This window comes from Malus domestica, chromosome 04 (genome assembly GCF_042453785.1).
Source record: "Malus domestica chromosome 04, GDT2T_hap1".
Classification (NCBI taxonomy): Eukaryota; Viridiplantae; Streptophyta; class Magnoliopsida; order Rosales; family Rosaceae; genus Malus; species Malus domestica.
In genome coordinates, this window is record NC_091664.1 from 20,026,268 (window position 1) to 20,039,630 (window position 13,363).

The following is a 13,363-nucleotide window of genomic DNA, read 5'->3' on the forward strand; positions in this document are numbered from 1 at the left end:
TTCCAATGTCTTTTTGTTTGAATACATGGGTTACCTCCCAATAAGCGCTTGCTTTAAAATCTTCCAGCCAGACGATACCTCCATTTAAGGTTCACTATGGCCTGCAGCATGGAGGGGTACATCCTCTATGACATGCTCCTCAAAACACTCATAGTAAGGCTTCAATCGGTGTCCATTCACTGTGAATTCATTTCTAGTCTTTATACTTTGAATTTGAACTGCACCATGAGGAAAATTATTAGTAACAACAAAAGGACCAATCCATTTAGAACGCAACTTACCTAGAAACAATTGAAGGCGGGAGTTGAAGAGTAACACTTTTTGCCCTACAAAAAATGTCTTACTACAGATCATCTTGTCATGGAAAGCCTTTATTTTTTCCTTGTAAATCCGAGCTTTCTCATAGGCCTCATTTCGAATTTCCTCAAGCTCATTCAATTGTAACTTCTTATGAAAGCCAGCAGCACAAATGTCCATGTTGAAAGTCTTGACTGCCCAATGTGCACAATGCTCTAACTCAGCTGGAAGATGACATGGTTTCCCATAAATTAGCCGTAAAGGAGACATTCCAATTGGTGTTTGGTAGGCAGTATGATATACCCACAATACATCATTCAAACGCAAGCTCCAATCCTTTCGAGTTGGTCCAACTGTCTTCTCCAAGATTTGCTTGATTTCCCGGTTAGAAACTTCGGCTTGTCCACTTGTTTAAGGATGATAAGGTGTCGAAACCTTATGTGTGACATTGTACTTTTTGAACAGCGCCTCTATGGTTCGATTACAAAAGTGAGAACCCCCATCACTTATAATTACTCGCGGCATTCCAAACCTTGCAAATATGTTAGTTTTGACAAAATCTGCAACCACTTTGGAATCATTAGTACGGGTGGCTTTTGCTTCCATCCATTGATATGATATTAACTAGCACTCAAATTAAACCCTCTTTTTATCAATTGTAGCAATGTATGTAAGTAGGGATCGTTCTAGACCGGGGATTATGAGGGATTGCAAAATCACTTGGAATTGACTCAAATACGTAAAAACAAGTTTAAAATACTAAACTACACTCAAAGAATGCAAAACTAAACTCTAAAACACCAAAACAAACCAAAAGACTCAAAACAGCCCCAAAACACTCAAAACTGCCTTAAAAACACAATCTGGGCAGTTTTGAACACTAGACACAAAATTGGACGAAAATTGGTTTTAACTTGACCTAAGACACTTAAAAACACAAACTAAAACACTTACTAACTAATTTGACACTTTAAAACAAAGGGGGATTGGTTTTGGACGAATTTAAAAACAAAACAAACTTTGTAAATTAGAACAGATTGTAAAAACGAATTTGAGTTAAATGGGTGAATGGAAGGCTAGCTAAGGGGTTCATCTCCACACATGTTATACTTGCATACAAAACGATTTCCAATTGCTTTTCAATAAACCATGAATTCTCAATGCCCCAAGTTAATTAGGTCCGCTTAAATTAACCTTCAGATTTTCCTCACGTTATTGAATTGGATGATTGCATACGACAACCCAAAACATTCCCTACAAGTCCCCTACATGATTGCATAATAGAGATACAAGCAAGAATCATTAAGTTCTATGAAAACCATAAGCATTGACGAAGCACTTGTTACTATGATTGCATGAAACTTATGCCAAGAATTTACTTAACGCGATTGAGATCATCAACCTTTACTACTTGTGAATATAATTCCATAACGATTAGGTGAAATTTCCTTATATCCTAGCATTCAATTTATGCATGATAATTAAGCGTGCACTCTCAACCAACACACACAAATCAATGTAATTCACATAGATAAGTAAATTGAATTCACAACTTATGAAACGCAATTAGAAGTAATCAAATCATAACGCAAGCATAAACATGTATTTCGAATCCCCCCCTAGCCAAGGGGGGGTTTAGTTCCTCATATGCACAAAACAAAGAGAATTGAATTTAAACATTGAAATCAAAGGAAAAGAAACACCTAGAAATTCCAACGACGCGAACTTGAATGGCATGAACTTCCGAGCTTCCTTCTCCTCCTCCTTGGTGCGGTAAAGGGTCTAGGGACAGGTTTAGGACCTTAGGTGTATGGATGCATGGTTATGGAGGAATGTAGTAGTGTTTAGGGGATGGGAATGGTGCGGCAAGAACTTAAAACTAGGGGGAATGGTGGTTGGTGGCTGCGGCAAGAGTGTGGAGAGGGTTGGACGAATTTTTGGAGTGAATGGTGAATTGTGGTGAGTGGTGAATGTGAAGGGGTGCGGCATCATGTATTTATAGGGTCCTAAAAGTCTAGCAAATCAGATTAGGACTTGGAGGATTAAATCCCATCAGGAAAGGGCTTAAAACAATCAGATTTTGGGTAGGAAAAGTCCTCCTAGGTGCGGCAGGAATGGATTAGAAGGATAAGGCTTCTAGATGGCCTTGTAAGGCAAGGAAATCAGGTTTCTAGAAGGGATAGGTGCGGCACTAAAGGATAGGGCAGATTAAGGCTTCTAAAAACCCTCTAATGCAAGGAAAACTCACGGCAATGATGGATAAGGTTTCTAGAACAAGGATAAGGTATCCTAAATGGATAAGGACTCCTCATTGCACTTGGAAACTTTGCCTACGGGGATTAGGAAACCTTGTCTTTGTCATTCCTTCTTCATTCTGGATTCCTTTCCTTCTTGGACTTGGAAATCTTCTTTGTAGCTGCAACTTGATGCCATTTGGATTTAACTTTCCTACTTCGAGTAGGAAACCTTGTTTGAATAGGAATCTTCATTCTTCTAGGAATCCATCTCCAACTAGGAATCCCTCGTAGATTAGGAATCCTTCTTCAATTAGAAATCCTTTGTTGATTAGGATTTCATCTTTTAATTAGGCGCTTTCCTACTTCGACTAGGAAACCTTTTTCAAGTAGGAAACATCATCTTCAAATCTTCAATTTCGTCCATCCTCTTGGCTCCAAGCATATGATGTCCATTCCAAGCTCTAAATTGCTCCAAAAGACTCCAAAATGCATCATTTTGCATACTTTGCCCTTAGAACCTGAAAACACATAAAACTAGCTTAAAAGACTACTTTACTAAGGAAAAACACTATAAATGCACAAGAACAAGCTAAACTAAGGCGCATAAATATGCTCCCATCATCCATTTCGAAACATAATCTACAACAAGTAAAATATAAATGAAACCATGAGAGGAAGGAAAAGGACCCATGAAGTCAATGCCCCAAACATAAAAAATCTCAACAGAAAATATAGGAGTCTGTGGCATTTGGTCTCTCCCTATTCTTTGACAACAATCACATGTCATGCAAAAAATTCTAGCATCCTTAAATATAGTAGGCCAATAAAATCCACATTCTAGAACTTTAAGTGATGTTCTTTGAGTACCAAAATGACCTACACAAGCATAAGTGTGACAGAAAGTTAAATTTGAATTGAATTCAGAATCATGCACACACCTACGAATAATTTGATCAGGGCAATATTTCCACAAATAAGGGTCATCCTACACATAAAAACATGCTTCTTTTTTAAGTTTATCACGTTGGTGTCAGTTTATGGTGTTTAGAACTTGTTTAGACATTATATAATTCACAATATCAGCATACCATGGCTCACTTACCTTAATGGTCAGTAGTTGTTCATTAGGAAATACCTCTAGGATAGGTAATGGGTCTTCTTCATGTACCAAATGACTCAAATGGTCAACTACTACATTCTCGCTTCTTTTTTGTCTCGAATTTCCACATCAAACTCTTGGAGAAGAAGCATCCAGCGAATAAGCCTTGGCTTGGCTTCCTTCTTCGTAAGTAAGTACTTCAAAGCTGCATGGTCAGAGTAAATTATAACTTTAGTTCCAAGTAAATAAGAACGAAACTTATATAAAGCAAACACACCAGCAAGGAGTTCCTTTTTAGTAGTGGAGTAATTCAATTGAGCATCATTCAAGGTCCGAGAAGCATAATAGATGACATGTGGCTTCTTGTCCTTTCTTTGTCCCAAAATAGCCCCTAAAGCATAATTTGAAGCATCGCACATAAGCTCGAATGGAAGACTCCAATCTGGTGGAACAATGATAGGGGCTGAAATTAACATCTCTTTGAGGTGATTGAATGCCTTCTCACATCCCTCATTAAACACAAATGGCACGTCCTTTTGTAGAAGTCAGCACAAGGGTATTGAAATCTTTGATAAATAATTTATAGAATCTTGCATGTCCAAGAAAAGAACGAACCTTTCTCATTGAAATGGGAGAGGGTTAGTAGTGTACAAGATCTATTTTAGATTTATCAACTTCGATTCCCTTTTCCAAAACTATATGACCTAAAACGATGCCTTGTTTTACCATAAAGTGACACTTTTGCTAGTTTAAAACAAGGTTAGTTTTGATGCAACGTTTCAATATCAAAGTGAGATTAGTTAGGCAATCATCAAAAGAATCACCAAAGATACTAAAATCATCCATGAAAACTTCAATAATCTTCTCAACAAAATCTAAAAAGATACTTACCATGCATCTGTGAAAGGTGGCTGGTACATTACATAAACCAAATGACATTCGACGATAAGCAAAAGTACCAAATAGACAAGTAAAAGAAGTCTTTTCCTGATCATCTGGAGCTATAACAATCTAATTATATCCTGAATAACCATCAAGAAAGCAATAAAAAGATTGACCAGCTAACCTTTCAAGCATTTGATCAATGAACGGTAGAGAAAAGTGGTTTTGCCTTGTGGTGGCATTGAGCTTCCTATAGTCAATGCAAACTCTCCAACCTGTTTGGATACGAGTGGGCACAAGTTCATTCTTTGCATTATTTACCACAATGGCTCCAAATTTCTTTGGTATTACTTGAACTAGTGAAACCCAACGACTATCCGAAATTGGATAAATGACTCCACAATCAAGAAGCTTGATGATCTCCTTCTTCACAACTTTCATCATTGGAGGGTTGAGTCGGCATTGAGCCACTTTGGTTTAGCCCCCTCCTCTAGAAGTATGCGATGCATGCAGGTTGTAGGATTTATTCCCCTAATGTCGGCCAAAGTCCATCCAATGGCTATTTTGTACTCTTTCAACACCCTAACCAGTTTCTCCTTCTCTAATGCCGTGAGTAATTAAGTGACTATGACTGGCAAAGTCTCTTTGTCTCTCAAGAAAACATACTTCAAATGATTCGGTAATGGTTTAAGCTCAAGAATGAGTGCCTGAATCACTGAAGGTAACAACTTGTTAGTAGAAACGGAAATTGGAACTGGATGAAGGGGCTTACCAATATGTTGTGGCAAAGACTCAAAGGCAGCCACAATATCAAAAATTTCTCTAAGATTAGGCTCGGCCATATTGGTTTTGAGTCTAATTCCTTCGACAATGGTTGTCTCAAGTGCATCGCTATTTAGAATTCAAGATATTGTTGTGCCAAAGAATTAACTACATCAATAGAAAAACAAGAATGGTCATCAATAAGATACCTCATAGCTTCAGAAATATTAAAATCAATAACTTCGCCATCAAATTCCATTGTTAACATCCTCTTGAACACATCTATCTTGGTTCGGGCTGTTTTCATAAAAGGTCTTCCAAGTAATATTGGCAATGGTGTAGAGTGGGCTAAATCCTCCATCTCAAGCACATAAAAATCTGCTAGAAAGATCAAGTGGTTAACCTCTACCAAAACATCTTCCAAAACTTCTTTCATGTATGCATTAGATCGATCAACTAATTGAATAATAACACCATCATTTTTAAGCTCTCCTAGATTCATAGATTCATAAATGGAATAGGGCATGACATTAATAGAAGCACCTAAATCTAACATAGCACGTCTTCTCCTCCTTTCGGGTATACATTAGTTGACAATCCTAGTCGTCTTCTCCGGCTGGTGGGGGTCAAGAATGATATGCTCAACTACCTCTTCAGGTTTCCATCCTAAATCCTCTACCAAGGCATTGTCAACCTTACTTCGGGAGCTCAAGTGTGAGAGTTTCGGGACAATGAAAGGATGTCAAATGGTTCAAAGTATAAAAATAAATTGTTGAATCGTTAATGTCCAAAAGTGGTCTTCAGGTCAATAATTTTAGATTAATTATCAGATTAATGGACTGCTGGTCACTTTAATTAATTCAAAAGATCTAGACCAAATGAGGTTGATCGTGGAAGCAAAATAATGACAGATGAGTCATATTAGCTTTGGTTGGAGATAAACCAAGTGATAATTAAAATAGAATTAATTAGCGTAAACCAAAGTACCCTAAGAAAATATTTAGGCATGATTTATAATGTAGGGATGCCAAACATTGGCATTGGGTAAAAAAAATAACGCGGCCCAGCCAAAAATGGGTTAGCTACGATGTGAGGACGGACCTTGTAGCATGACAGCAAAAGCTACTGGTTTGGGCCAAAAACAGGCACGGGAGCAAGCCCAGCCCAAGGCTGGCTTTGTTAGAAAAAAATAATATGAATTTAATGATGGCAGTAGTGAAGAAGAAAAATGAGAACGTTGAGCCAAAGCGCGAATTGAATTCGCTTTCTTTAAGACTAATTTGTCGCTCTTTCTTAGTGCAAAAAGAGTTGTAAAACAAATTGTCTCCAAGATACTTTGGACTCAAGCTCACTTGATATTATTTCTTAAGATTTGCACAACTTAAGAAATAATCTGAAATTTAGAGACAAGAAAGAAAGAAAGAGGTAAAGATATTTTCTGATTGTTGTATTTATAGAACTCTAGATGATGTTTCATCAACAATTGTAACCCTCTAATTCTATACTCAATCGGTTATATGAGTAAAAGGATGCATAATTTCATTGCAACCTTTAAGAATCATATACACCCATTCAGTGATGGATATACCTTTTCACTTACAACTGCTCACTAATACACAACCATTCCAAACAATGTTTCTAATATATTTGAAATTTTCGAACAGCTCCCCCCAAATTTCAAATATATGTAGTACTTCTATGATGCTTCAAAATAAGTACATAGTCTATGAGGTGTCCTTAGACTTGAACCTCTAGTTAGTCCAAATATATCAAAGCTTCGTCAGGTGTTGTGGTAGTCGCAACTTTGAACCAAGGACCTTATATGACTTAGTCGGATATATTAAACATACTTATTATGGATGTCTCTACAATTCTGTAATTCATGCTTTATGGCTGTGCGCATACCCTATTTCATAAGTAATACTAGAGAAAGGTCATTTAATCTCTTTTGGAAGCAGCCAAACTTCCTTACTTATATAGGTAATTCTATCTAGGATGTCCTTACCTTTACATCCTCGCTATCCGTTTAAAGATTTATTAAGAGTATAATACCATACTCAACCTCCAACAGATAAGTGTCCTTATGTTGCTAGAACTTAATATAACATATATAGATGGAACTACAAATATTGTCTAGCATTCTTACGTAATCACACATTTGATTTGTTTTTACCCGTTGAACCACAGTCTATATTTCAAGAGTTTGATTGGGTTTTTGTCGAAGTGATTGTCGTTTAATAAACCTTAGTCCCATCACATTTGATATTTATAATCCATGTCTCGTGCGAGCCATTTCATCAAAGAATCCGCCAAATTCTCAATTGATTTAACATATGTCAAACTTATTACTCCACAACGAAAGAGTTGTTTTATATAATTGTGTCTTAGACCAATATGTCTAGACTTTCCATTATACGTCTTACTCGTTGCACGAGCAAGAGTTGCTTGACTATCACAATAGATAGTAATTAAAGGAGTTGGCTTCTTCCATAAAGGAATTTCCATCACCATATCTCTAATCCATTCACCTTCTTTACAGGCTGCTCCTAATGCAATCAACTCAGACTCCATTGTCGAGTGTGAAATACATACTTGTTTCTTGGATCCCCAAGAGATTGCTCCTTCACCAAGAGTAAATATTCACCCACTTGTTGATTTGGACTCCATATCGATGTTCTAGCTAGCATCACTATATCTTTCTAAAACAAAAGGATAACCATGATAATGTAATCCATAATCAATCGTTCCTTTCAAGTATCTTAATACTCGAGAAATCCCTTCCCAATGCGTATTGTTTGGATTACTAGTGAATATGCTCAACATCCCAACGGCAAACGCTATATCGGTCTTATACAATTCATTAGATACATAAGACTACCTACAATCCTTGAATATTATAATTGATCTATGTATCTACCATTATTCTTTACTAGTTTAACACTAGAGTCATACGGGGTTGAAACTGGTTTTTGATTAAAATAATCAAAATCCTTTAGTATATTCTCAACGTAGTGAGATTGTACTAGCATTATTGAAACATTGTTTCTTTTAATTTTAATTCCCAAAATCACATCTGCCTCCCCCATCTCTTTCATGTCAAAACTAGTGGATAAAAGCTTTTTGGCTTTCATTACATACTAGTTGATTCCAAAAATTAACATGTCTACATATAAGAAATGATGACTCCTCCTTTGGTGTCAAATTTACTATATATTCATTTGTCTGCATTATTGACACTACAACCATTCGACCAAATGACACTATCAAAATTTTCAAGCCATTACTTGGGTGGTTGCTTTAAACCATATAATGATTTAATAAGTTTACAAGCTTTATGTTCTTTACCCGGTTTAACATACCCTTCTGGTTGTTCCATATAAATTTCTTCGTCCAGATCTCCATTCAAAAAGGCTGTATTCACATCCATTTGATGGATCACTAGGTTATGAACTGAAGCAAGAGAAATTAGTAATCAGATTGAACTAATCCGTGCCACTAGTGCATATCTGTCAAAGAAATCAATTCCTTCATTTTTTCTAAAGCCTTTGGCCACCAACATAGCTTTAAACCTATTTATTGATCCATCTATATTTAATTTTCTTTTAAATACCCATTTCCAACCTATTGGTTTAGAGCCTTGTGATAAATCCAATAACTTCCAAGTCCTATTAGATGTAATAAAATCTAATTCATCTTCAATTGCTTCCGTCCAGAAAAAAGCATCTGATGGAGCCATTGCTTCATGGAAAGATGATGGATCTCCTTCCGTATTCATCACAAAATTTATTTCCTTTGTTATTTTTTCTATATAACCTTCAACAATATAAAGTTAGAAATCTGAGCCAAATGAATAGTTTGTGACTCTCGCTCTTTTAGGATATCTAGGATTATCATCTTGTGAAATAGATTCATTATTGTTTGAATTTTCATGTAGACTAGTACTATCATCATACGAACTAAAGGGCTCATCAATGTTTAACTCATTTTGTTTTAGTTTATCTTTAGCATTTATATGCTCAAAGAATTCCACATCTCTTGATTCTATAACCTCGTTTGTTCCAAGATTAAGAAATCTATAAGCTTTACTATTTTTTGCATATCCTATGAATGCACATTTATAGGTCTGTTTGGACCCAAATTTACACCATCGACCCGTGTAATCAAGGCCGTTGAATGAGCAAAGTTTCTGTTTGGGTCCAAAATAATAGTTTGGGCCGAGAATAGAATCATTCTCGGCCCGGAAGGCCTTGCGACAAGAATACCATGGATCGTTTAGTACGTGGGCCTCCAAACCTAGGTCGGCTAAGTCATAACGCAAGAAGTCGAGTCCTAATGCAATGAGGAGTCTCGGCAAGACCCGGAAGCGAATCCGGCTCGGTTAAAAACTAGGTTCACAATCCTAGTGAAAGTAGGACAGGTCGAGTTGGTACTGATCAGGAGAAGAAGACCTAGTCCGAGTAGGTTTTTAACTCGACCTTGGGGGGGCCGTTGCTATAAATAGAAGAGACTGCGCATCATTCAAGCCCCTCCAATTCAACACAAAACTGCCCTGCGCAAACCCTCTCAACAACTTTGAGATGTTTTATTTTCTCTTTTCGCTGACACATCTTCCGTTGGCATCAATAGCACTGTGAAAGCAACCGGTGATATCTTAAGTCGGTATAGATAGCTCTGTCACCGTAGAATCAGTCGGTCTCGCAGCATCTTCCGTTGGCATCAACAGCACTGCGGCGAGGATGGTTGATTACCTATCTAAGTCTCGGTCGAGAAGGATTCCTGAATCCTTATTGGTCGAGGTCATCTCATCAGCCTTCTCGGCAAAGTGAGGTGTTACAAGTTATTACATTCGGCATATTGAAAGCCGAATTTGATATTGAACTTCGTAAGAATAGTAACCTTGTCTTCAGGTTCGAGAGCCCAAGAGGCCGAGACGTGTTCCTTTCTCGGCCGCAATCGCAAGACGCAGAAGTCAGCCGCTCACCCAACGCAACATCAACAAATTTACTCCTCGGCCGAGCTCGGCCGACGAGTTGGCACGCCCCGCATTCACCGAAGGACGTAGTTAGCTTATAGATTACTCGGCCTGCGCGCCACGTAGGCTTGGTAGTTTTTAGGGTCAACATTTTGGCACGCCCAGTGGGACCTAGTGCTAAAACTACGAAGTTCACATGATCTATCTCGATCAGGCTTCATGGGAAGAGTGTCATCTCCTATTAAAGAAGCAAAAACAACTCCTTGAGAGTTTGAGAAGAATTCCTAAAAAGCAAGAGGCCGGGGGGCAAATTTCCACTCCGGCCACAATCAACATTCGACCTAAGAAAATTGTCGAGACGGCCGAAGAAAAACCTAGGCCACTTGTTGTTTTGGTCGATATTGAAAGTATGGTAGGCCTAGAAGAAAAAATTCAAGTCCCTGAGCTAGATACAAAAATTGACTTGGAAAATGATTTGTCAAAGGAATGCTCCAATGACGAACAAGGCCGAGATATTGGCCTAGCCCAAGAAACTACGCCAATTGATATGATTATTGGCGACAAAGCTGATATGGGGAAATCCCGTTCGGCTAAGTTGTTCGAGTTAAAAGCCGAAATTGACGAAATTGTTATGCCTGGGGGGCATAATAATTGTTCAATACATTCGGCAGCCAAAAATGAAAAATATTTCGCCGAGTCAAAAGTATTTGGAGATGATTCTTTATTCGGCCTAGAGCAAAATCAATTTCAAAATTTTGTTATTGCAAGATCTTGGCTTGGCATAAAGCATCGTTGGCCTCCTCCTGACCATGGTTCGGCTACTTTTATTTCCATTTAGAAAAAATAAAAAGAATAAATTATTTTCTTAATCATCTGGCTAATTAAGCCGATGCATAAGAAAATAAGGGGGGCAACAATCCAAATATATATATATATATATATATATATATATTAGTTGGTCGAAGAAGCAATCCAGGCTTATATATATTAGTTGGCCGAGATGGCTGAGAAGAAAAAATTTCAGCTTTAGCCTCGGCCTTGGCTACTTTACAAAAGCCTCGGCCTCGGCCGAAATAGATATACATATATATATAAGCAGCTTTTGACCGAATTGTAAAAATAATAAAAAATAAAAAAAAGAAAAAAAGAAAGAAGTTCGGACGTCACATTCCCTTTATAATAACTAGAAGGTCGGCTACTTTTTTGTGGTGATCTGGCGCATGATGTCCACTTTTGCTGCATTCTTTCTTGGGGTAGGCCGTTGCTATAAATAGAATAGACTGTGCATCATTCAAGCCCCTCCAATTCAACACAAAACTGCCCTGCGCAAACCCTCTCAACAACTTTGAGATTTTTTATTTTCTCTTTTCACTGACACATCTTCCGTTGGCATCAACAGCACTGTGAAAGCAACCGGTGATATCTTAAGTCGACATAGATAGCTCTGTCACCGTAGAATCAGTCGGTCTCGCAGCATCTTCCGTTGGCATCAACAGCACTGCGGCGAGGACGGTTGATTACCTATCCAAGTCTCGGTCGAGAAGGATTCCTGAATCCTTATTGGTCGAGGTCATCTCATCAGCCTTCTCGGCGAAGTGAGGTGTTACAAGTTATTACATTCGGCATATTGAAAGCCGAATTTGATATTGAACTTCGTAAGAATAGTAACCTTGTCTTCAGGTTCGAGAGCCCAAGAGGCCGAGACGTGTTCCTTTCTCGGCCGCAATCGCAAGACGCAGAAGTCAGCCGCGCACCCAACGCAACATCAACAAAATTTACTCCTCGGCCGAGCTCGGCCGACGAGTTGGCACGCCCTGCATTCACCGAAGGACATAGTTAGCTTATAGATTACTCGGCCTGCGTGCCACGTAGGCTTGATAGTTTTTAGGGTCAACAAGGTCTTAGGCCCTAATCTGAATCTTTTAATATATGGTATTCTTACATAAGCAAGACATCCCCATATTCTAAAATAATTCAATTTAGGTTTCTTATTAAACCATAACTCATATGAAGTCATGTTGGACTTCTTGTGTGGTATTCTATTAAGAATATAACATGAAGTCAGTAAAGCTTCTCCCAATAAATTATTTGGGAGTCCTGAACTTATTAATAATGAGTTAACCATTTCTGTTAAGGTTCTATTTTTCCTTTCAGCAAGTCCATTTTGTTGTGGAGTGAGGGGGCTGATGTAAGATCCCACATCGCCCAGGGGAGTGATCCTTATATGTATATTCTCATCCCTACCTAGCACGAGGCCTTTTGGGAGCTCACTGGTTTCGGGTTCCATTGGAACTTCGAAGTTAAGTGGGTTCGCGCGAGAGCAATCCCATGATGGGTGACCCACTGGGAAGTTCTCATGTGAGTTCCTAGAAACAAAATCGTGAGGGTGTGGTCAAGACCCAAAGCGAACAATATCGTGCTACGGCTGAGTTGAGCCCGGGATGTGGTGGGGGCCCGGGCCCGGATATGACAACTGAAACCTCATGTCTAATTCCATGAGTTTCACAAAATTTTTTTAATTGCTCCAGAAAGTATTCACCTCCTCTATCACTTCGATTATATTTACTTGTGACTTAAGATGTTTCTTGTAACCTCGACAATTTTTCATAATATGATCAGGTTTTTTGACAAAAGAAGCATCATTTCTTCACATCACTAATGCTCTTCCCTTTCTTTTTGAAACTTTTTCCCTTAGAAGGAATAACATACTTTTTATTTTTGTCACTTCACACTCCTTCAATCAAATTTGCTCTAGAAAGTTCACTTGTTATCTCAGTTAATTCGCCGTCTCGCTTACAAGATTCTTCTTATATACGAAGGTGTCGAGTTATCTCTTCTAGAGAATTTCGTCCCTTGGTGTTTGAGTTTCTTTTTATAATCATTCCATTTTGGTGGTAATTTTGCTATAATTACACCAACTTGGAATTCCTCATTGACCATTATTCCTCCAATGGCAATATCATCCATAAGGAGTTGTAGTTCCTCAACTTGGGGAAGGATAGGCTTATTATCTATCATTTTGAAATGCACATAATTATCGATAAGAAATTTACGAGCACTAACCTCATCAGTTTTGTACTTGTTTTCCAACCGCATCCAAAGCTCTTTTGCCTA